Below are 26205 nucleotides of genomic sequence, written 5' to 3'. Positions count from 1 at the left end.
AGTGGACAGGAGACGGGGGCAGTGGACAGGAGAGGGGGGGCAGTGGACAGGAGGGGTGGGGCTGGTGGGACAGGAGGGGGGGGCTGTGGACAGGAGGGGGGGGGCAGTGGACAGGAGGGGGGGGGCAGTGGACAGGAGGGGGGGGCTGTGGACAGGAGGGGGGGGCTGTGGACAGGGAGGGGGGGGGCTGTGGACAGGAGGGGGGGGGGGCAGTGGACAGGAGGGGGGGGGGCAGTGGACAGGAGGGGGGGGCTGTGGACAGGAGGGGGGGGGGCTGTGGACAGGAGGGGGGGGGCAGTGGACAGGAGGGGGGGCAGTGACAGGGGGGGGGGCTGTGGACAGGAGGGGGGGGCAGTGGACAGGAGGGGGGGGGCAGTGGACAGGAGGGGGGGGCAGTGGACAGGAGGGGGGGGCAGTGGACAGGAGGGGGGGGGGCAGTGGACAGGAGGGGGAGGGGCAGTGGACAGGAGGGGGGGGCAGTGGACGAGGAGGGGGGGGGCAGTGGACAGGAGGGGGGGGGCAGTGGACAGGAGGGGGGGGCAGTGGACAGGAGGGGGGGGGCAGTGGACAGGAGGGACAGGAGGGGGGGGGCAGTGGACAGGAGGGGGGGGCAGTGGACAGGAGGGGGGGGCAGTGGACAGGGGGGGGGCAGTGGACAGGAGAGGGGGGCAGTGGACAGGAGGGGGGGGGCAGTGGACAGGAGGGGCAGTGGACAGGGGGGGGCAGTGGACAGGGGGGGGCAGTGGACAGGAGGCAGTGGACAGGAGGGGGGGCAGTGGACAGGAGGGGGGGGGCAGTGGACAGGAGGGGGGGGGCAGTGGACAGGAGGGGGGGCAGTGACACACACACACACACACACACACGCGTCTCAGTCCCGTGATGCGCCCTTTCTCAGTTCTGTGTGGCGGCGGCGGCGCCGCAGGTGGGGGGGAGGTGGGGGAGCAACACACGCGACACCTACCTGTACTTCCGGCCGCCGCCATCTTCTCACTCGGTGCCGCGAGGGAGGAAGGGGGTCCGCCATCTTACGCGCCGCGTGGCAGCCTGTTCCCACGCCGGGGAGGGAGCGGGAGGGAGGTGAGTGGAGCGGGAGGGAATGGAGCTGGAGGGAGGTGAGTGGAGCGGGAGGGAATGGAGCGGGAGGGAGGTGAGTGGAGCGGGAGGGAATGGAGCGCGAGGGAGGAAGGGGGTCCGCCATCTTACGCGCCGCGTGGCAGCCTGTTCCCCCGCCGGGGAGGGAGGTGAGTGTAGCGGGAGGGAGTGGTGTGTAGCGGGAGGGAGTGGTGTGTAGCGGGAGGTAGTGGTGTGTAGCGGGAGGGAGTGGTGAGTGGAGCGCGAGGGAATGGAGCGGAGAGGGTGGTGAGTGGAGCGGGAGGGAGTGGAGCGGGAGGGAATGGAGCGCGAGGGAGGAAGGGGGTCCGCCATCTTAGGCGCCGCGTGGCAGCCTGCCTGTTCCCCCGCCGGGGAGGGAATGGAGCGGGAGGGAGTGGTGTGTAGCGGGAGGGAGTGGTGTGTAGCGGGAGCTACACTGTGAGAGGTAGCGGGATAGGGGGAGGGACATTGGTGGCATGGTGTAGCGGGGTAGGGGGCCTTCCGGTCTGGTTGCGGTAGGGAGATGTGTGAGGTGCAGGAGATGTGAGGCGTGCTGTGCGGTTCGCGGGAGCTACACTGTGTGAGCTAGCGGGATAGGGGGAGGGACATTGGTGGCATGGTGTAGCGGGGTAGGGGGCCTCGCGGTCTGGTTGCGGTAGGGAGCTGTGTGAGGTGCAGGAGATGAGGCGTGCTGTGCGGTTCGCGGGAGCTACACTGTGTGAGGTAGCGGGATAGGGGGAGGGACATCGTTGCCATGGTGTGTGAGTGGAGGCCGCGGCCTCGCGGTCCGGTTGCGGGAGGGAGATGTGTGGCGTGGAGGGGAGGGGGGGTTTGAAGAGGCAGTCTGCAGTGTTTGGTGAATGTGTGTGTGTGCTGTGTTTGTGCGTTGTGTGTAGATTCTGTACCTGATTCGGCAGTCTGTGGTAGCAGACGTGAAGGTTTTGACAGTGAGGGGTGGGACAGTGTGGAAGTATTAGGGCATTGGTGTTGGACGCAGGCCAATGAGAGGTGTGCGGGGGTGGGCATTGGACGCAGGCCAATGAGAGTCAGTGAGGGGTGGGACGCAGGCCAATGAGAGGTGTGCGGGGGCGGGCATTGGACGCAGGCCAATGAAAGTCAGTGAGGGGTGGGACACAGGCCAATGAGAGGTGTGGGGGGGCGGGCATTGGACGCAGGCCAATGAGAGTCAGTGAGGGGTGGGACAGTGTGGCATTGGTGTTGGACGTAGGCCAATGAGAGGTGTGCGGGGGCGGGCATGGCCTGAGCCGGAGTGACAGGCCCAAGGTCCAATGCGATTGACCCTTGGGACGCAGACATACAGTGATTTCACAAATATATAGTAGATACTGACACTTTTTTGCAGACCCAGTATATGTTGCTGAATGGTATTGCAGCTTTAAGAGCACAGTGCTTGCCTCATACCCAGCACTGCACTGTTTCCCCTGTAAACCATTGCAAATAAACTCTGTCCTACTATTACCAACAAGCTTACTGCCTCCCTCCCACTGAGCTGCAGCAATGGACAAGAAAGCCACAAAGAGAATGTGTCCAAGCCCTGGTCACAGAAGACAGAGAATATGGGGAGAGAGAGAAGAGGGGATAGAAGAGAGAGAGAGATAGGAAAGAGAAGAAGAGAGAGATAGGAAAGAGAAGAAGAGAGAGATAGGAAAGAGAAGAGAGAGATAGGAAAGAAGAAGAGAGAGATAGGAAAGAAGAAGAGAGAGATAGGAAAGAGAGAAGAGAGAGAGGAAAGAGAAGAAGAGAGAGATAGGAAAGAGAGAAGATAGAGATAGGAAAGAAGAGTGGAGAGAGAGAGAGAGAGAGAGAGAGAAAGAGAGAGAAGAGGGGATAGGAGAGAGAAGAGGGGATAGGAGAGAGAGTGAGAAGAGGGGATAGGAGAGAGAGTGAGAAGAGGGGATAGGAGAGAGAGAGAGAAGGGGATAGGAGAGAGAGAGAGAAGGGGATAGGGGAGAGAGAGAGAAGGGGATAGGGGAGAGAGAGAGAGAGAAGGGGATAGGGGAGAGAGAGAGAGAAGAGGGGATAGGGGTTGAGAGAGAGAGAAAAGAGGATAGGGATTGAGAGAGAGAGGAGGGGATAGGGGGGAGAGAGAGGAGGGGATAGGGGGAGAGAGAAGAGGGGATAGGGGATAAGAGGGGATAGGGGTTGAGAGAGAAGAGGGGGTAGGGGTCGAGGGAGAGCAGAGAGATAATTCCAAGCTCAGCTCTCATTCTGCACCATGCCTGAAAGATCATCCTAGCAGCAGCAGCAGCAGCAGCAGCAGCAGCAGCAGCTATTCTGGCTGAGGTGTTCTCCCCTGCGCAGTACTCGGCAGGTATGTTATTACTCAGTGCTGTATAAACAAGGTGCATTCCTGCAACACCTTTCTGTGCTTTTACCTGCAGTGACAAAGCCAGCCCACTGAGTTCCCCTTAGGGAGTTCCCACATCAGCAAGCAGGAAGCAGGAGCAGTTTGGTTGTAGTATTGCAGAAAGAAAAACAGGCATTACACAGACACACACTCACACAAACACACACACGCACACACAAGGCAAGTCCTGCATCCTCTCCTAATTTGGAGCAAACCAGTAAGAGGCTGAAAAGAAAGAAACTTCAGCAACCAACAGAAAGTGATTAGCGGGAGGTGGAGTTGCTTCAGTTTCAGCCCAATAACAGAGACCTGGGGAGTGAGGAGGACTGCAGACTGGTGATTTTGGGAGGGAGGAGGAGACCAAAGACCCCCAGGCCCAGGAATTTTAGGAGGGGGGTCTCACACAGCCCCACTTCAGACTAGCACAGGACAGGAGACCTGCTCGCAGCACAGGAAGCTGGGTGGTGAGTATATTAACTGCAGTAACTGTTTACATTATGGCTTTTTTGTGTGTGCCAGAGTAAATATTGTGTTGGTAACAGGACCCTGGCATGTTTGCTCTTATACCTTTGTGAGGTGATGTGGGGTTTTGGGCGCTGTGGGGTTTTTCATTTTAACGCTTTCAGTGCCAGAACGGCCTGCCAAGGTGTCACTGACTCCTGTGGCTCTGAAGGGGTTAATGTTTAGGGATACTTAGTTAAGTTGTGGGTTTGTTTTGTGTTGGTACCAACCAATGAAATAATTCTGACGCCAGAGCGCGACTTTTGTGAAGTATATAAGGGCAGCCAATTAATCAGACGAATAAGGGATACTGTTTTGTAATGAGTGAGACTCGCACCACATTAATTAGACCGGACTGGTGTGTGTGTGTGTGTGTGTGTGTGTGTGTGTGTGTGTGTGTGTGTGTGTGTGTGTGTGTGTGTGTGTGTGTGTGTACACACACACACACACACACATGTGGTAATTATGCCATTAATATTTAGCACTGACCATCGCTCGACAAAATTAAACTACAAATGAAGCCATATTTTATGGACCGCCTAAAAAATAAAAGGCGCATTGTTAAACGCTACATCACCAAAATGTGCCGTGTTGTTGAAGATTCCCCAGACGCACCATGTGATGCAAGCTTTGGATTTCATGCTGTGCCTTTTTTATGTGCTTTCGTATTTCCACACTTTACCCTTTCAGCAGCCGGCTCTGCATTGCAGCACCTTACTGTGTAATGTGTCCACATAGAAATATTATATATAATAGAAACATACTTCTATATTGCTGACGGTGTATGCTGCACTGTACGGATTCTTTTTGCAGTCACAAGTCCCTGCCCTGTAGAGGTTACAACCCAATGTTGGTGCCTGAGGCACAGGGAGATAAAGTGACTTACCCAAGGTCACAAGTTGAGCTGACATTTCACCCACTTGAGGCAGTGACATTAGCACTGAGCTACTCCTGGGCCTTCTGTACTGTCTAGTGATGCCGAGTATCACCGTACGTGAAAACGAGAGGTAACTCTCAATGTATTACTTCCTGGTAAAACGTTTTTATAAATAAATACATTTGTGACCCTTCAGAGTTCAGCCTGTTTAAAGTACAGACATCTAAGATTATTATATTTGGGGAGGCCTGGAATATTTCCCCCTAGCCTCTGATCGCTGCTATTCTAGCAACAGATTCTCCCACAGTCACCAACCCTTAAGGATAAGACGTGGATGATCCCACTTCAAGTTCAGCATTATAACGTGTGATAAATAGGTCACCTTATCTTATGCCTTGGGTTCCAACATAAAGATTGCAAGCTCTTTGGCACCTGGTAGCCGTAGGGACACTCCATGTGAGGGGGAAAATAGCAGTGGGTGCAGTGAGTACAAAGAATAGTGGATGCAGAGAACTACCTCCTAGCAGAAATGGTGTAGATGAAAAATAAAGAATGAAATTGCAAAATGTTTCGAGGTAGCTTCACAACTTTCCCTTGTACGTACATCAATAAAGACCTTAGATTATTTAAATGTATGGGCAAATAAGGGATAGTTAAGTCAGTAGGTCTCTAACAGCTGACAGTATACTTGTATTGTTGTACCATGTGCATGGTTGTGTGGAATATACATACATACATACATACATACATACATACATACTAGGCCGGTCTCCATGTGACTACCAAGTGTTCTGATTAAGTGACATAGCTTGCAGTTCTATACTTGGGGAATCACAGCCAGGCCTAGTGGACCAGAAGTGCATTTGTGAACTAAGGCACTTATTCTGTATCAGCCCAAGGGACCGATCGGGCTGTTCTCGGTCAAAATTCCCCATTGATGCCGATCGGACGCTTCGGCTGAGATAGAATAAGCACCCAAGTGCAATGTAACCTCTGTGAATGAATTACTTATTCTTGGCAAGGTAAGGGTGGGTAGCTGTGTGAGTCCTTTTTTTCTATGTAGTAATACAGGGGTGCTCAACTCCAGTCCTCAAGCCCACACCCAACAGGTCAGGTTTTCTGGATATCCCTGCTTCGGCTCAATCAGAGGCTCGGTCTTTCACCTGTGCTGAAGCTGGGATAACCTGAAAACCTGACCTGTTTGGGGGGCAGGAACGGGGGGTGGGGGGGCTTGAGTACTGGATTTAAGCACCCATGCAGTAACAAAGGATGGGGAGGGAGTAGGTGGTATGATACTTTTATTGGGCCAGTTGATCTGTTCGAAGCTTTCAAACCTCTGCGGGTCCTTCATCTAGTAACTTATTCCTAACATCTGTATCACACAAACTAGTGAAGCCAAACACACTCCTGGTGCTAAGGGTCTAGTGCACCATGACCCTTAGCACTAGGTGTGTATGTGTCTTCGCTAGTTTATGTGATATAGTGTTTGTCACAGTTTTCTGGGGGTCCTGTCTGTAAGAAGACCCCACTGCCCGTGAACACGACTTGAGGGCACATTGGAAAAGGAAGGAGTGCAGAGCAAGGAGGCCAAAAAAATGTTTTTCCTACGCCTAAAACCCGGGGCCAAATTTGAAAACCACAAGAATAAACCTTGTAAAAGCCAACAGCTGTGATCACGGGGATTTTCTTCAGTGGTATTTAAGCGACCTGAATTGAAGTTGACATGTCCTCTCTCTAATTGTGTGGTTTGTATACACACGCCTGTAATGTGCAGCGGAGTATCCGTTATACACTCGTGTGTTTTTTTTTGCGCTTGAGCTCACCGATGCGGCGCATCTTATTCCACGATCTCCTCGCAGCAGTGAGGAGGTTATCTGTCATTTCTTCCCTTATAATAGCTGCAGCATTGGAGAATCTATCGCGCTGTTTGTGCCAGATTCTTAATATAGACCATTCATCCCACTGCACACCCAGAGAAATCTGTGGAATGTTGCCTGCTGTCGGCCATGATAAGAGCCAGGAATAGTCATTTTTAATTTCCAGCAAGTTGGGTTAAAGCAGGGGCTGGCCAACGCCAGTCCTCAAGGGCCACCAACAGGGCAGGTTTTCAGGATATTCCTGCTTCAGCACAGCTGGCTCAATCGGTGGTTCTGTCGAAAAGTGAAAGTCCTGTAGAATCTCAAAGTTACCGCCCAATGGGGCGAAGCTATCATATGTGGCATTAGGACTGAACACCTCTAAATCAGAATCCCCCCCCCCCCCCAACCCCCCCGTAAACGTGACGATAGCCGGCGGGCAGTGCCGCTCGCCTCGGAACCGGAGCACGGACAGAAGGGGGCCGCCTCTCTCCCGTAGCACACCGCACGTTCGTGGGGAACCTGGTGCTAAATCATTCATCTGCAATCTATTGCAAGTCATCCCTTGAGCCAAGCTTTTGTCCGTCTGACCGGCCTGCCGGGCGGAGGGGGGAGCATCGCGAGATAATTTATTTTTTTGTTTTTTATATACTATTACTACTACTACTACTACTACTACCACTACTACTATTACCACCATTAAGATTATTACTACTACTAGAGTCCCGTGGGAAATGACACGCAAATGAGCAAATCGTGTCACATTGTGCCTGAAAAACCATTGTTACATGGAGCTAGTTATATTGTTACTATATATGTATGTGTGTGTGTGTGTGTGTGTGTGTGTGTTATTATTACAATGTCCTTTTTCCACATCCCATATAATGTGTCCGGAGTACCCTGCAATGCTATCTCTGTAACATCTCCAGCCTGTCATCTGTGTAACACCCCACGAACTTTGCCAGAGGGGGGAGATCACATGAAAGGATTAGTAACCGTATACTGAACCTTTTAAGAGGAATGTCACCTTTTTGGCTTCTTGAAGGAATTGATAAGAGGTTGGAGGAAATATATATATATATCATAATACTGAGTTAAGTTATGGTGAGTAAAAAAAGTGACAAAAACCCTCCACAGGAAAGCAAATATGCAAATATAGCTGTATGCTCATCTGCATGTCTTAGGCAGGTCTGCAACTATATATATATATATATATATATATATATATATATATATATATATATATATATATATATATTCTCATGCTCTTCAGCCCTGGTCTCCTCCCTGCTTGACGAAGCCTCCCCAGTGATCTCCCAGGAACTCACATTACAGCCTCTCTTCTCCACGGTTTCATGCTCCCATCTTAGGGAAAGGAGAGAGATTAGGGGGGGGGGGGGGGGTTAAGGAATCCCTGTCCCAAAATATTAGTAGTATTATGGCTGTTAATCTATGAAAATTAATTGAGGCAATTCTGTCTACTTCTGAATTATTTGCAGCGACTAAGATCTGGGATAGGAGGGACTCTGCAGATGTGTGAATCCATCAGTCATAGGTATTAATCAATGTTCTAGTCATTTAACCATTTGCTGCCAAATAGGTAAAGCAGTGCATGCTACAAACCTTCTGATTGGAAATGTGCACTGGACCCCATGGTTTGGGTTTGGTTCTGAATTGGTTGAGCTTTTTTTTTTTTTGTCTGCATTTGCCAAAACTCATCAAAAGGGTTTGGGTTGTGGGGAAGATGTGAGTTTGTTACCCAGAATCTTGTTGCTTCTTATGTGTATTTATAGTTGAAAACTATTTAGCGATGATGATGATGATGATGAATTGATGATGATAATGATAATAAATGTGGTTTATATCTGCTTGTACGTCCGGCAAAGACCAGGAAGAGGGGAAAACCAAGACAGGGCAAGACTATGAGGAGCGTTTATTTATTTATAAAATGTGTTACCAGTAAGTAATAGAGTGAGAGTAACCTCTCGTTTTCAGGTATGTCCTGGGCACAGAGTTATGATGACAGATACATGGTTACATTATGTGAGCCGGGTTATACATTATATACAAGACATTGCATGCACAGTAAAGGGTGTACTGTTCTACACTGGTCGATACAAAGGTCGGATAGTGTTATCACTGCCAGTACCAAGAGACAGCATCATGTGACCTAACTAGCAATGTCCTATAAAAATGGAATCCGGTATTTTGTCCTTGTAGCAACTGCTGACTAATGATATTATTCATTGTACTGTACAGTTTGTCTATGTTCTGTATACTGATTCGTGTTTACTGGTATCAATGTGGAGACAGGTCTGATGTTGGATTGGTTGTGTGTGTGTGTGTCCTATCTCTATCCTATCTATCTATCATACATACTAAAGATTTGAGTCTGTGAAACACATATATAGACAGGGATTGTCTTCTGGAACAATCTCGAAACAAAATAGGTAAATTTTATGATAAAAACCGTAAACATCCAGTTGACTCACCCTATGAACTCCCCAAATGTATTACTAAATATAATCCATATGCACACAAGATCAAACAAGTACTCAATAAACATTGGAGAATTGTAGAAAGTGATCCTTTTTATTGGTTCAAGGTTACCTCAACAAATTCCTGTGGTGTTCAAAAGAGCAAGGAATATGAAGACCATCTTGACGTCTAGTAAATAAAAATCGGTGAAGTACAATAGTCTAGCCAATAAAAGACCCTTGTGCATGGCAACTTTTGTTGTGGTAGAGGACGTTGTATTTGATGCAAGCACCGCCAAAACAGCACAGAAAGAAGTTTCACACAGTGATCATTTAGAACATTCTGGATCGGCCATATCCACTGTTTGTCCACATATGTGGTATACGTAATTTCATGTAGCTGTGCACCACAGTATATTGGGAGGACGACACGGACTTTAGCAACAAGATTCTTCGAACATCGTCGGAATGTAGTAAGGGGCTTCCAAATGCATAGTCTATCTAGACATTTTTTTACAAATACATAAGAAAGATCCTCAGTCTATGACTATTATGGGCTTGGAAGCCGTTCCTCCCTCACTATTAAGGGGTGACAGATTTAAGAGGCTGAGTGCTAAAGAAACCTTTTGGATTTATACACTGGGGACATTATCCCCCTAAAGGGTTCAACGAATGCATTGAAGCAAGTACCATCATCTAGACCTTCGCCGGGTCCCTCTGTCTCGGCGTATGGGTGTCTCATTTAGGGAGGTCTGGGTTGAGCAGTCACTGCTCCCTTTCTTTGTGTTTTATATACATTCATCTTATTTTTTTTAATTATTATTTATTTTGTTAACAAATTTATCAATTTTATTATTTTAGGTCTAGTTCAGATTTATTATTTATTAGATTATTTTTATTAGTCATATATAGTTTTATTACAAATTGTTATATTCTTGCTCCGCTGGCCTTCTCTGTTTTTCTAACAACCTGCTCTTGCAGGCTGCTGTTCTCATCCTTCTGTTGGATTCGAAATTTGCATGTGCTGTCCAAATATTATTATTGAAGTATTTTTAAACTTTATACTTATTACCATATATGTTTTGTCAATTGGATGTAGCATTGGGCACCCATGTCTTTTGTTATATACATTTGCCACGCTCAGTAGCACTCTTTTTGACATAAATATATATTCATGATGTGGTTGGTGTAGGAGTTTGAGCTAGCTGTGAATGTGTGTGTTTATATGTTTAGTGATACCTATTATTACTACTAGCGTTTATTGCTAGATTTATATTTCATTAGCAGGTATCTTTAGCTCTGTCTTAATGTTTTGTGTGTGTCTATCTATCCATATACACAGATACACACATACACAGTAAAACCCTTGCTTGCTTTATTCAATGTAAAGCCTAGGACATAGTGAAATCAGCGTCGCTGAGGCGGGCTGAGCCGCGCTGAACAGATGCACAAAGCCCCTGCATCTGTAATCAGCGCGGCTATAGTTTCTCCCTCCGCATGCGCGCTGATGCGTGCGGAGGCTGAGAAAATCAGAAGAGACAGGAGAGTTTTAATTTTGCCGCTTGGGGGAGCGGAGGAGCGGTCACGTGACCGCTCCCATCCAATGGGGCTGCAGCCTTTTTTTCCCCTACTGTGTCGGTGTTCTGAGATAGCAGAGCTCAGCCACCAGACAGAGTAGAGGCAGCACAGAGGTGTGTGTGTTGTGTGTGAATATATTTATCAAAGTTGCACAATGTTAATAAATAATTTATTCTCACATGTCTTTTTTTTTTAATTTTTAAAATATTATATAATATATATACACACACACACACACACACACACGTTCCCCAGTGACACACAAACAACACAGACCACTTCAAAGTGACACACACACACACACTGACAGCTACCAAGTGACACACACACACACACTGACAGCTACCAAGTGACACACACACAGTGATACCCGCCTCCCAAGCGCGCTTGCTGTCTCCTCTGCCAGGACAGCAAAAAGCTCCTGGTAGAGCGAGCGGCAGCAAGCAACAGTGAGCAGCAGCACAAAAGTGTTTACTATGTCCCAGGCCTAACACCGCCGGAAGAAGAGATCAGTGTATTTCGAAAGCTTGCACAAATAAAAGCATTTCGTTAGCCACAAAACATTATCGTCTATTCGTTTTTAATTATTAAAGCTCGGTGTGTGTGTGTGTGTTTCCCCCCACCTTCAGCCAGATCTCCCAATTACAGAGTGTGTAGAGCTGGATGGATACCTGCTGGCTTACAGGATGCTGAGTCGTCCGCCGGTGGTTATGGGGACATCAGGACAGGCTTCTGGGCTAGATACTGGTTCTTTAGCTCACGGGTGTCAGCGCCTCCATCTCTTGTAGGCACCAGGAAGATGAAGGCAATCCCTGCAGGAGAACTTACACTACTCCCCACTGATTGCACACCAGGCAGGAATATAGGTGAACGGGAACACTTTATTCTCTCTCCTCTCCTCTGAATATACATCATGCAAGGGTATCTGCATTCACAGTCAAATGGGTCTTCAACCTTAGGATGGTTCCTGGATGTCCATCCCTGGCCTAGGGACCAAGGGCAGTCCCAACTCTTGCCTAACTCTCTAATAGTCAGAGGTAAGGTACTCACCCCCACTCCCCCAAGGGGAGGGGACAGCAGATGCGAGAGCCCTGAGCACCTCTGTGTGAGACCTGTCTATCGCAGGGGGGGAGACACTAACTAAATTTTGGTGTGCAGCCCCTTAATTACCAGGGGGCGGGGGGGAAGGTCCAAGGTCTGAGACCAGGATTGGGCAGAACACAGGCCTTAGCCCGCCTCCTGCCCTGTTACTCAAGGGAACTGACTGCTTGTGGGGAAATCCCTGGATTGGTCCTGATACTGCCCGCACTGTTACCAGGACTTGCATGTCAAGGGAAGGCAGATTAGTAGCCAAGCCAGGCATGGATATATATATAAATATATCTTTATCTCTAATAAGCCAACAGATAAGGATATTATAGTAATTACTATTAACTTGTATCTTCTAAATGCCAACTGGAACTAATTAACTGGTACTGTCAAACAAGTTAACTATATATATCCCTCTAATTTCTGAAAAAGAGAGGGAGAGAGTAAGAGACGGGTCAGGTGGGCCTTTCTAGGCCTAAAGTAGTAGGCCATAGTTAAGGGTGTGTTGGTCAGTAGTTCAGTCCCGACTGGTAGACTGGTCAGATGGTGATCATTCCTTCTTTCTAGGCCTAGAGTAGTAGATTACAATTACAGCTCAACCCTGTTACAACGCGATCCGTTACAACGCAAATCCGCTTATAACGCGATGCAAGTGTGGCTCCCAATTTTCGTATTTATGAATACTTTACAGCACGATTATTGGTATCTTAAATACTTAATTGTACAATGCATACAATTGTACATTATTTCTAACGCGATCCGCTTATAACGCGGCCAAATGGAGGAGCTGGACTGATTTGCTGAGACGGGTCAGATAGGGGCCGGCTTGTCTCCGCTTTTATACGAAGTCCAGTAATCAAACCGGCAAAAAAAAAAGTCCAGAAAAAGGGCATGGTGCTCAGCTGATTAGATCCTCCTGCGCAAATGATGCAACATCATGATTACCACTGCGACAGCGTTCAGTGGGGTTAGGTAGGCACCGGAGGTAGTGGTGAATATACATTTGAGCACATACATCCAGCAGTACTCGCAATAATGGCTATAGTGCTAGAAAGTGGTATTTCTACGGCAATATCAAGGACTGTGTAATGAGTATATGAATCCAATGCAGTACCTTTAAAACCCAATATATATTTTTTTACGGGGCCACCGAGTGATTTTTGCCTGGTTCAGTGCTCCGTTTTCACACCGGAAACCGTAATCAAACCAGCCAAACAAATCCTTTTTATGTATAATTAAAAAAAAAAATATATCTCTCTTTTATTATTTATTTCATGACTCTACACCAAGTATCAAGGGCGAGGAGGGTTTATTAGGAAGGGAGATGAAAGATCAAAGATACTTTTATTAGGAAGGGGGAAGCAGATCAAAGATAGTGGGAGACCAAAATAATGTTTTTTTGGCTCTCTGCCCCTCGGGCCCAGCACAGTGATTAGAGCCTCATGCTAAATTTTGTTTGGATTTCAGAGGTTTGGGTGTCAGATTTCCAGAATCTGGACACTTATCTCTATTTATGGTGGCCTCTCCCTCTTCTCCTACCACTTGCAGTGCGTTCGGAGTTATAAAACTGTGTTTACGCCCATTGATCAAAGGCTTGTGTGGAACTTGTGCTGACTTCTGCTGATAACATCTGGTTTGAGAGAACTGCTGGCCCTAAGCAGCTGTCCCTATTCCCTAAACTCATTCCACATGGATTGCCCCAGGGCTACAAGGAACTGGCGAGAATCTGATGTCATGTGATGCTCTCCTAGTGCATGCTGGGACTGCAGAAAGCAGCGAGAACAAGGATCGGTTCCCTGACACTGGGGAAACATAGATTTGTGTGTTCGTGAGACGTGGCCAAACCACAGATAAAAAAAAAAAAAATCCCCAGGCCAAAAATAGGCAGTTTTAAAGTTAAAAGGTGTGGTTCCTCCTACTCCCAGGGGTGGCCAACTCCAGTCCTCAAGGGCCCCCAACAGACCCAGATATTAGGGATATCCCTGCTTCAGCACAAGTGACTTAGTGGCTCAGTCTGAGCCACCTGTGCTGAAGTAGGGATATCCTTAAAGCCTGACTTGTTGGTGGTCCTTGAGGACTGGAGATGTCCGCCCCTGTCCTACTCAATTTAAAAAACATAATTTAAAAAAAAAAAACCTTTTGTATGGCTAGGAAGCAGAGACGAACCAACTTCACTTCTGCTCCGGGAGAACCTTTTGAATCCCAAGATACTCGGGGAAACAAAATGGCGCTTTACATCTAACCATAGCACGTGGGCCAATAGGAAGATGCCACGTCATCCATCACAGCTTCCTATTGGCCCACGAGGTGATTTTAAGAACAGGAAGTAACCTGCAACACCGACTGGAGGTAAATGTCTCGGGGAGCCGCCAGGGGTCCCCTGCAGCGTGAAATAACGGGGTTCAACACCCCCTGGATGGAACGTTTTTGTCTACGGTTCTTATTCAATATGCTGCTTCCCTGTGCTAGAGAATATTATAATACCATTTTCTTTAGAAGGGGGTCTCCGCCTCCCATTTTTTTATGTATGGATGCCAATGATGGAAGTACCGTGCAGCCACTTGGCTGGGTTATAAGACAATGGCAGCCATTTGTTTTAGAGGCCCGGAAACAATTACGTTACACTGGGATTCAAAACTGCTGGAGGACACATGCCTCACGGTCAGGTTATTAGGAAGCGAAATTGCAAGTAAAGGCAATGTAAAATATACGAAAAACTGGTTCTCAGGTGCAGCACCCTCCCCATCATGTAAAAGTGATGTGTCCGGTACCAGGTTTACAATAAGGGGGTCTTTGGGGGGCTGAAACACCATCAATTTCGCCAATAAAAACTCACGGCAATGCTGGTATTTTAAATCCCCAGCGTCACACGGGGCTTCCTATTGGCAGCCGTAACGCTGGATATTTAACCCGCCATCTTGTTTCCCCTGGACAACCTTCAGCGGTTAGTATGTTAAGAACCAGGGCGTACCCTGAGGTGAAAAAGGCACATCCCTGGTCCGGGACTCTCGGCTTCCTATTCTGGTAAAACAAATAATGTTGGGTTACAAAAAAAATGATCGCGGGTCCTGCTGCTCTAAGACGGACTGCGGCTTTAATTTCTGGTAGCTGTATCGCTCGTGCTCCGTTCAGTTCTAATGTGAACACATCGTTCTGATCCATCGCTGCGCTCAGCCAGACGTCAAAGCTTATCGGATTTGGCTCGCGTCATTTCCCTCTGTCGCTGCCTTGGATGTGGGAGGGAGCCCGGTTCAAATCCTAGGGTCTGCTCCTGGTGATCGTGGGCAAAACGCTATATATCCCTGTGCCTCAGGGGCCAAAATTAGATTGTAAGCTCTTCGGGGCAGGAAAGGATTGTGCCTGCGAAATTATACATATATACACACACCTTATTTTTTATTATTTTGAGACATTACAAACTGGTAGAATGAAGACTACTAATTGTACAACATTAAAGGGTTATGTTGATGAAGTGACGTGGATTTTTAATCAGGCAACGCAACAATAAAAGTGATTCTGAAAAATATGTGAAATATAATGAAAGAGAAAATATAAATAGAATGCATTGCAGGACGGAGGCGGCGTCCTCCTAATTGTAACGTGTGATTCACGTGCAATCCCTCGTGCAATGTGTGATCTGATGTATCGCTCTCAAGGACACTCACTGTGTGGAGACTCCTTTCCCCCCTCCCCAGAAATCACTTGTGTTACCCTCTCTCTAGGGACCAGCTACATTTCGGGTTACTACTGAAGGAGGCTTTCTTTATTTTTTATCACATAGGCAGGTTTAGACATGGCTTGGAATTCCCTGCGGAGAGGGGCTGATCCAGCCATAGCTTTGGCAAGATGTCCTAATGCCGCTCACTTAACCCCTTCATTCCCACAAGGGAATCATGACTTGCCTTTCATGTGTATACAATGTGTCAAGAAGTGTCAATAAGTCTCACAATGGCAAAATCAGCCCACATTGAAATACAGTATACACAGGTGATCAGTTCAACACAATGCCTAAGTAACGGCATACAGAAACACTTATTTATATAACCATGAGGTAGCCAACTCCAGTTCACAAGGGCCACCAACAGGTCAAAGATTGAGCCACCTGTGCTGAAGCAGGGATATCCTGAAAACCCGACCTGTTGGTGGCCCTTGAGGCCTGGAGTTGGGTCACCCTCACCCTAGTGCCTCCCGAACCCCCTGTTGGAAATCACCTGATTTATAGGAATTTATTTATCCCTGTTTTTTTTAAATTTTCTTTTGTAGAACTGAAAATGCATTTTTTTTTTTTGCTGGGCAGTTAAGAGCTGACAGGTTTATATATTGTCATATAACATCTGCTTTATAGCTAAACATGAATCGATTGTAGGCATCACTGTAGAAGTTTGCGCTTCAAAAATACTAAGTGTGCTTTGCACAAAAACAGTCCTATTATTTCTAACGGAGATGCGAAACGCGTTGGAGGGGTTTCCTCCTTCATTACCAAATGCTAGGTGTTAAATAAACATTTGTAGCCACATTTTTTTGGCACTCAAACTCTCCATGTGCATCACACCTTACAGCAGCAATACACGGGACATAATTATAGGAAGACCTAATGAGAATAAGGAGTACAGACATAAACCGGAAAAGGAGTCGCTGCCCCAAGGAGCTTACAATCTATTCTGTAACTAGGGAGAACTTGGAGACAGTAGGAGGATGTTATGGCAAGTGTATATGAGATGTATAGTGCTACCAAAGTACTTTGGAACTACTCATGCATTTTTAAAGAGGTGTGTTAGAGAGAGATTGTCGGATATTGATGGGAGGGACAGGAAATTAGAAGTTTTAGGCAGGAGACGGAAATGTTGTTTGTAATATCTTTCTAAGTTGTCATATCTAATAAAAAACAGCTCCATGATATTGCATTCTTTTTGTCATGCTAATATAATTTAGCAGCTATTTTTAAAATGGGTGTGAAGGTGACTCCCTTTATAATCCCAAATAATCCGCTACGAAAGACAGACACCTTTTAAGTCTTCCGCCCCACTTAGGAAGGTATTGCCCACAGTCCTACAACACCATCGCTATTCTTTGAATGATGGGTACATTATTTAACCCTTATGATGCCAGATAGACCTGCAATGCATGGCTTTACAATGTGTGGCGAGTGGAGGGGTTATCTGGTTTGTCTTCAGATGTAGGCTCTAAACTGCAATGCTGCTATAGTAGGTATGTCGGCAAGACGAACAAGGAAAAGCAAAGGTCACTTCTGGAGAAAAGGTCGGTTTTGGGGGCCCGCTGCCTATCTAGGCAGGTTGTTCTCCTTTTAAAAGCCTCCCAAATCCCAGATCTGCTTGGGGATCTTGCAAAGGGTTGTAATGATATGCCAGGGAAGTAGTGAGAAGAAGCCCAGCCTGTTAAACTTGTCTGGTAGCTTGTGGCACATCCTCTTGCTGTGACCCATATTTCTCTGTTGTTGTTCTTCCTATATTGACGTTGGTCCCACTTTCTGGTCTTTTGGCTCCTCCTTGGTTTTTCTTACATGTCCCGGCTGCCTCCGATCTCTCTTCCGCCCCCTGTGTTGGCAGAGATATTGCAGTACTGTATCTGGACTTCACCAGCGTTTTTCAGTGTTTTGGTCTCCTGTGTGTTATCCATCCACTGAACTGCTCCCGAAATCACGAGTTTTTCTCTCTGGCAGCACTCCACAATATGGACAAAGATATTAAATCCAGCTGTTCTCTCATAGGGACTTAGTAATGAGAACCTGACTACAACGTATATCTCCCAACTCTCTCTGCAAGGGTGCTGTCCTCCTTTTTAAACGCACATCCCCCTACCCACATCAGTAGCCCCATAGAGTTCAATATGATGGCCCTATCTATCTTTTCACTGCCGTTACACTCACCCTTTTAATCTCATTGACTGGCACTTTAGATTTCGCTTTGATGAGCATCTTCAAAGTCTGAGATCTCGGTCTATACATTAATCACTAAGTTGAGAACCATGTTAACTGTGCCAGCCACGTTAATGTATTATTAATGATGCTGATTTGTATTTATTACTGGCACAGTGGGTTACAGGGTAAGCATACAAACCGTGCATCATAATGGCAGTATTGTGCAATAGTGCAGGGGGGCTCAACGCCAGTCCTCAAGATCCCTCCCAACAGGTCAGGCTTTTAAGGCTATCCCAGCTTCAGCACAGTCTTCGACTGAGTCACCTGTGCTGACGCAGGGATAACCTGAAAACCTGACCTGTTGGGGGGCCTTGAAGACAGGCGTTAAGCACCCCGTGATCTACATAGTACAGGGAGATCAGTACCACGCGTAAGACATTTGGAGAAGGGAATTCCTCCGTATCTATGAGTATTGCCGTGCGTGACAGTGCGAGAGTTACATAGTTACATAGTTGATGAGGTTGAAAAAAGACGTACGTCCATCAAGTTCAACCTATGCTAAATTTAGACAACAGATACTTTATCCTATATCTATACTTACTTATTGATCCAGAGGAAGGCAAACAGAAAACCCCAGTGTTATATCATCCAATGATATCTCATAAAGGGAAAAATAAATTCCTTCCTGACTCCAAGAATTGGCAATCAGATTATTCCCTGGATCAGCATTCTTCCCATGTTTACTTATTTGATATATCCCTGTATACCTTTCCCATCTAAAAAGATGTCCAACCTTCTTCTTTTTTTTTTTTTTGAACAAATATATTGTATCTGCCATCACAGTCTCCATGGGGTAATGAATACCACATTGTAACTGCCCTTGCTGTAAAGAACCCTTTCCTTTATTGCTGGTGAAATCTCCTTTCCTCCAACCTTAAGGGATGCCCCCCCCCCATCCCCCCAAGTCCTTTGTACTGCCCGTGGGATGAATAGTTCTTTTGAAAGCTCCTTGTATTGTCCCTGAATATATTTGTATAGTTATCATATCCCCTCTTAGACGTCTCTTTTCTAATGTAAATAAATCTAGTTTAGCTAGCCTCTCTTCATAAGTTAGAATGTCCATCCCCTTTATTAATTTGGTAGCTCTTCTCTGCACTCTCTCTAGTTCCAGAATGTCTTTTCTTAGGAGAGTGCATCCACACGCACAGCATCATTAAAAAATCATGCCCTGCCCAAATGCATGAAACTAGTTCATTAAGTGTGTTACATTATTTCATCCAGGTCGTGATGCAGAGGCGATAATGAGACCAAATTGTTGTCAGGGAGATTTTTGTGTCAACCCAGTTATGTAATGTTGTATATCTCATTATAATAGATGTGCCTGGTAACTCATCTGATGTACCTGGTGCAAAATATCCTGTTGGATTGATTCTTATTGATGCATGTTCAGAATACTTCTTTCAGTGCCAGTTTTACATCAGCAAAGGCCGCTGTGTCCCCTTTTTGATGCGTCTCACCCATTGATGGGTATCTCCAAAGTGTCCTGGCTTCAAAACGGAGGCAAACACTCTGGCAAATAAATAGCACCAAGAAAATAATCCTATTGAAATGGACTAAGGTTTTTTCTCTTTCTTCTTTAATAAATCTGCTTCTATTTTCTGCCTCTGGAGACTTTGATAGATAACCCGCCATGTTTTTATCTGGACCGTCATAATGTGTTGTTGTCACACCCCATAGAACAGGAGTGGCCAACTCCAGTCTTCAAGGGCCACCAAGAGGTCAGCAGTGAAGGATATCGCTGCTTCAGCACAGATGTGTGTCTGTCGTTGACCGAGCCACTGATTGAGCCGCCTGTGCTGAAGCAGGGATATCCTTCACACCTGACCTGTTGTTGGTGGCCCTTGAGGACTTGAGTTGGCCACCATGCCATAGATTCCCCAAATGACTCCGGGAAGGAGAGGCAGCGTGGTAATGGGGAATCCTTCCTGTAGCATAAACTACGGCTTCAAACAAGCAAACAAAATAGAAGCCCCGATCTCGACCGTGTGGGAGGAGAGCAGCGTAATCTTGCGCATATTCTTCTTCACGGAGACCAGACGCTCCGGCAGAGCCCTCTGGCACTGACTGGGTTAATAGAGGGGGGGAGCGGGAGACACTTGCACCCTATAGAGCGGCTGGGAAGCCCCAGGATTTGGGGACCGTAACTAGTTCACTGCTGGTGGGTATTTAAAACGGGGGGGGGGGCTAGGAGAGGAGAAAGTCCTTTGACACATTGTCGGCTTTTCACGACCTTGAGCCTGAGGCACTACAAGTAGAGTGTGAGCTCTGTGGGGCAGCGATTGGAATGAAATCTAGATCTTGCCAGTCTGATATGAAAACGTGTGTAAGAGGGGGGGGGGTTCCATTGAAGTGTATAAGGGGGGACATCCTATTAAAGTGTGTGTGTGTGTGTGTGTGTGTGTGTGTGTGTGTGTGTGTGTGTGTGTGTGTGTGGTGTTCCATTGAAGGGTAAGAGGGGGGGGAGGGGAGTTCCATTAACGTGTGTGTTTTTCTAAGAAGGTGATTACTTGGAGATTGACGAGCATGCTCCCCCTTGTAGTGTGGATGAGTGAAGAGCTGTGTGGCCAGGGATCCCATGAGGTATACAGCCAGGCTATCCTTGTGTATCTCTGAGAATAGAGAGTGACTACCTGGCAGCAGAGGGGGTTGCAAGGGATGACCTTGGCTTCTCATTCACCCAGCTTCAGGTTGTCCCTGATTTATGGGCCCAAATACTGAGCCCTTAGAGACATATCTTGGTAATATCACAGTCTGCAGCCTCTCCGCTGCCCTTTCTAAATCCAATGCAGAGGAATCAATATTTAGTAACTTCACTCAGTCGCAAGGTTTCATCATCATGATTGATATGCTGCACCGAACACTTCATAATACTGTAGTTTTTTTTTTTGAAGGCTTCATGCATTTTAATGGGCCAACCGTAATATTATTTATAGATGAACATGAGCTTTCAAAAGCACAAAGATCCATTTTTAGATAAGGAGATCTAATAAAGGCATCTATCTTCACAGAGCCTTGCTGAGGAATGCAGCACTGTACCTGGCAGACCAGCACATGGCAGGAACACATTGTGGAATGTATCTGCATTTAGTAGAGGCTCATGGCAACATGAAATACGTCCAACACCTCCCTCCCCACAATGTTACAGCTGCTCTATTGCTTCTGAAACTCGCCAACCCTCTCATCCCCTGTACCCAATGTTGACTTACCCTGCCTATAGATTTCCTCACCCCCTTTAATCTGTGCATCAATACAATCCACACAATGATAAGTAATTAGCTAAGTTGCAGATCGATCCGTTCTCCTGTGATTGATCGGGGAAGATTCGGCTCGGGGGTTCACTAAATGTCGGTCAGTGCAGCAGAAGAGGACTAAAGATGCAAAGTTCTGTGGGGAAGATCATGTGACCAGGCAGTCATTAGCATTCTGATTGGATGAACTGATTTTGTCCGAAACCCAGCTACTGACAACAAAGGCTTCCACATGCTGTGAAGCTATCTGCACCAGAGGTGGCCAACCCTAGTCCCCAAGGGCCACAAACAGGTCAGGTTTTAAAGATATGCCTGCTTCAGCACAGATGGCTCAAACAGTCCCAGCTTTAGCACCAGGGGCTTCAGTCTTCAACTGAGCCACCTGTGCTGAAGCAGGCCTATCCTGAGAACCTGACCTGTTGGTGGCCCTTGAGGACTGGCATTGGCCTCCCCGGGTCTACTCCTTTCTCAGGAAGAATTAAGCGCTACTCTATTGAATGAGTTAAGTCGTCCCGGGCAATGGGAAGACGGTTTCACTGCATATTAAACTGGGACCAGCGAGGATATAGGAAAGTACAGAAACATGCAGCATCGTGCAACAATGGCAAAATCTGTCTGCTCGTCATGCTACTGTATCTGTGTGTGTGCGCGCGCGTGTGTGTGCGCGTGTGGCTTGGTCTCCTTGCCTGTCAGTCCATCTGCACGCTGATAAGGACAATCTCTTCCTCCACAGCTGATTCAACTCCCAACATCACGAGGACACAATTACATGCCGCTGTGTTTTAAGCTCTTCAATGCAATTTAATGGAGGGGACACCGCTTTCAAACGTAAAACTCAAGGGCTTGTCTATCTCGCGCACCATTTTTTATCGGATGCAAGAACCTGCCTTGTATTTTGTTTAGTTTTAATTTTTTCTAACGCGCTACTAGCCAAGAAACTCCGTACTAGAGCACGTGTAGGAATTTCGGGAAGACGCCCCTCCCATCCCAAATTTACATAGATTGAACTTGATGGACGTCGTCTTTTTTCAACCTCATCTACTATGTAACAGGGCCGGATTAAAGTAATTGTAGGCCCAGGGCACACTCATAATCATAGGCCCCCAGGATAGATCTATAGATAAATATTTGCATTGTATACAATGTGTAGGTTCTATAATATAACCATCACTCTATATAATAATATATGACTGATACTATGACTGATGTTTAGCTACTTCTTACTCATTCATCTTTCCACAATATCTCACATTTTTATTTAACATTACATGCATGTGTATATATACATTTCAACATTTGTAGACGTATTACTATAATACAGTAAAAAGGTTTTGGAAAGTAATTAAATTGAAAGAAATTAAGTGTGATTTAGCAATTTTCTTTTCTCATATTTGAGTCATCTGAGATGGTGTTTTTTTTTGGCCCTAAAACTTTTTTTTAGGCTTGGGGCACTGTACCCATTGTGCCCAGTGGATAATCCAGGCCTGCCTACGACCGGCACCTTCTGAACAAAAACAAAATCTAAGATCCACAAGCTTATTATTGGTGCCTGGATCACAGGGAGTTAAGTGACTTTCCTGGGGTGACGCTGGGATCTGACCTGTGTTCCCTAAAGGCTATGACCAGTAAGGCCTCGGCCATAGTGCAAGCGTGCGTGTTGGCGCGGCGTTATGCTCGCTTCAAGCAGGAGAGATTTCTGTCCTGCAGGTAGAGGCGACGGGGAGGCGTGTCAGGGGGCGGCAAATTCAATCAAGGTTGTTTCCTCGTCGCTCTTGTGCTTGCGCACTATACACATGTACGTTGGCGTCCTAGTGTTTGTTTTCGGCGCGAGCGCTGTTGCCTTCGTCGTCTCCTGCACTATGGATGCAGCAGCCTTATTTTGCAGTGCATCATTTTCAGCGGCAGAACGAGGGATAATGCAGGTTTCACGGGGATATTATTTATTTATAAAATGTTTTACCAGGAAGTAATACATTGAGAGTTACCTCTCGTTTTCAAGTATGTCCTGAGCACAGAGTTATGTCATCATACATGTTTATAAATACAGTTACATAAGTGAACAGGGTTATCTTAATATATAAAATCGAAAGGTTGGTACTAGATGCTGTGAATCTGATTGGTCCTCAGCCTCTGGCCAATCAGATTGGTGGCTCTGACGTCACCCAACTGCCACTCTCTTCCCCCTCGGCCACACACACACACACACACACACTTTCTCTCCTCTCGCCCCCCACCCCCCCCCCATCACACTCACCTCCCTCCCCAGCGCTCACTCACCTCCCTCCCCGGCGCTCACTCACCTCCCGGCGGGGGAACAGGCAGTGGCCAGGCAGCCTCCGGAAGGACCCCCTTCCTCCTGCAGCTGCTCCCACCAGATGTCGCTCTCTCTTTCCTCAGGCTATTTATACACATGATGGCGGCATTGGCAGTACTGAAGCGGTCTGTTCCCGTCCGGCTCCTGTCAGGTGCGTGTTTTCCCGCCCAAAGACTCGTCACTGTCCGCGCGCTCACCCCCTTTCTCCCTCCCACCTTGCCGCCCTTGGCGTGTGACGGTTGCTCCCTCTATCAGAGAGGCTACAGGATTTACAGCGCTGCGGGGTCAGTCAGAATCCAAATCCTAATTGGAACAATCATGTACACTGGCGACACACTTTATTCGAGCTCGGCTAGTCCCACGAATTCGGGTATATCCGGGTGTATTGAGGTTTGTGACTGTTTTCTGCCCGAGTGCATTGAGGTATTTTCCAGGCAGGGATTGAAGCATTTTATTCCCGCTGGCTGCAATACTGTACAGTATATATATATATATACTGCATTACAATTCATGAATTTATGCCATCTGGTAGACACGCGAAGCATTGCAGCCTATTAAATCCTAATCATTAACATTTAACAGATCAGCCGCCCATCAGCCAGGCATGAACCCAGGCTGGGAAGGCAAACACAACGGGGCTTGTCAGAGGTGAGGAGCGGCGCATTCCAGGTATCTGCCAGGTACATACTGGGTATTTGCTCGAATAAAGTGTGTCGGTGCAGTAAAGATTGGTCACCATAGCGCTGATGTAATTGTCTGCATTGATTGTATAATTAGACCAGAGAGGGTATATAAGGATATTCATTAACCCCACAACTCACACACTCCTGACGAAGCCATTGACAGCTTGCTGAGCTGGGCGAAACGCGTAGAGTGGTGTTTTGGTCTAGTGAGGGATCCGTAGCTGTACCTTCCACTGAGCAGTGACGTCACACGCGCCGGAGGAGAAACGGAGCTGAGCGTTCCAGGTTGCAGACGGCTGACATCCAGAGCCAGAGAGGAGGCGGTGAGATCGGAAAAAAAAACCTAGAATCACTGTGATTGTGATAAATGCAATTTTAATTCTGGCACATTGTAAGTGCACATTTTATATGCTCATATTCATTTTATAAAGTTTTTGAAAAGACAGATCGCGCTATGTAGCTTTGTTTCCTCCCATATGTACACCATGGTTACCCTGACGAGATAAGCCTGGAGGGATATCCACAATACACAGCTACTACCTGGGGTGGCAGCCCAATCTGCCAACTGCATACTTACCACTTACATCGTGTGAGTAGATAGACCGGCAGAGCCAAGATATTGTCATTATTATTTCATCATAGTCTCAACGTCTGCACTTATATTTGCACTGTTTTCTGTTTTTATTTCCCTATATTTTGCTCCTCCTGGATTGTTTGAAATACATCAGTCAGAATCCAGCCATAGCCAGTCGGTGTTTCACTGTCAGACAGAGTGGGCGGACATGCTTTGTGTGGGGTGAGGGCCACCCTCGGTCTATAATAAACACTCATGGCTACCAGCCCCCTTATAAAAAAGGCCTCACCTCCCTCCCCGGCGCTCACTCACCTCCCTCCCCAGCGCTCACCTCACCTCCCTCCCCGGCGCTCACTTCCCTCCCTCCCCGGCGGAGGGACAGGCAGTGGGCAGGCATCCTCCGGAAGGACCCCCTTCCTGCAGCTGCCCCCCTTCCTCCTACAGCTGTCCACTGTCCCCCCCTCTCCTGTCCACTATCCCCCACCCCCCTCCTGTCCACTGCCCCCCTCCCCCTCCTGTCCACTGTCCCCCCCCCCTCCTGTCCACTGTCACCCCCCTCCTGTCCACTTCCGCCCCCCCTCCTGTCCACTGTCACCCCCTCCTGTCCACTGACCCCCACCCCTCCTATCCACTGCCCCCCCCCTCCTGTCCACTGCCCCCCCCCTCCTGTCCACTGTCCCTCCCTCAAGGGGTGGGAGAGGGGGAGCACAGAAATAAGGGGGAGAGGAGGGAGCAGGAAAATTAACTCACGCGCAACGCCGGGTCTCTCAGCTAGTACATTATATACAAGGCATTGCATGCGCAGTAAGAGATAATATATATTATAGGCGTATGTAATAGTTACAGACCAGATTAAAATGTGAGACAGCTTTAGTTTTGAAAGAACTTAGACTGGTGGCTGTGAGAGTCTCCGGTAGACTGTTCCAGTTTTGGGGTGTACGGTAAGAAAAGGAGGAGCGGCCGTAAACTTTGCTGAACCTTGGGACCATGAACAGTCTTTTGAAGTCAGATCTCAGATAATAAGTGCTGCATGTGGTAGGGGTGAGGAGCTTGTTCAGGTAGATGGGTAGCTTGCCCAGAAAGTATTTGAAGGCAAGACAGGAGAGATGAACTTTGCGCCTTGACTCAAGTGATGAGCAACCTAGTTCTTTGAGCATTAGGGATAAGACGAATATGTCACTGCTCACCATTATTGACGCGTGTTATTGTATTTCCATGGCGCCAATATTACTAGCGAAGGGTTTCCTAAGACACTTCCTAATATAGTAGGGTAAAAAAAAAAAAGTCCCGTATAAAATGCTTCTTCTCTGCAGACAGCGGCTCTGGAAAATACCAAACTTGGTTAAAATACATGTCCTAGTTATATGCAGAACGCGCTGTCTGGGGCCTGTCTTTTAATGTCACTTTATCGCTATCGTTACTGGTCTGTTCTCGTGTAGTGTTTAGTTTAAGCTTCTCAGTTGTTCTCCACATTGGATAATTTATAGCAGCGACTCCGTCTGCTGGAAGAAAGCACCATACAGTATATACGTATTTTGGAAATCAAGTCATACTTGAGACTTTGAAGCAAATTGCGTTGTTTTCGTCTTTGCATCGAGGCCTTTGGTCCA

The 26205-nt window shown here is 47.2% G+C and overlaps 1 protein-coding gene across 5 annotated transcripts in view; it reads left to right on the top strand.

The window, feature by feature from the left end:
- Positions 1-3337: 3337 nt before the first annotated feature.
- The window catches only part of LOC142498969 (death-associated protein kinase 2-like), a 60963-nt gene continuing 38095 nt past the window's right edge, over positions 3338-26205 (top strand). For 2 of the 5 annotated variants that reach the window (XM_075607672.1, XM_075607667.1), the window contains exon 1: positions 3526-3924. The gene's annotated coding sequence lies outside the window, so the exon portion shown is untranslated. Of the gene's footprint in view, positions 3425-3525; positions 3925-23421; positions 24611-24796; positions 24818-26205 lie in introns of those variants that run through there. The other 3 variants (XM_075607668.1, XM_075607670.1, XM_075607671.1) reach the window with 3 other exon arrangements.

This window comes from Ascaphus truei, chromosome 7 (assembly GCF_040206685.1).
Source record: "Ascaphus truei isolate aAscTru1 chromosome 7, aAscTru1.hap1, whole genome shotgun sequence".
Classification (NCBI taxonomy): domain Eukaryota; kingdom Metazoa; phylum Chordata; class Amphibia; order Anura; family Ascaphidae; genus Ascaphus; species Ascaphus truei.
The sequence above is the reverse complement of the archived record's forward strand: the minus strand, read 5'-3'. Positions and strand labels throughout refer to the sequence as shown.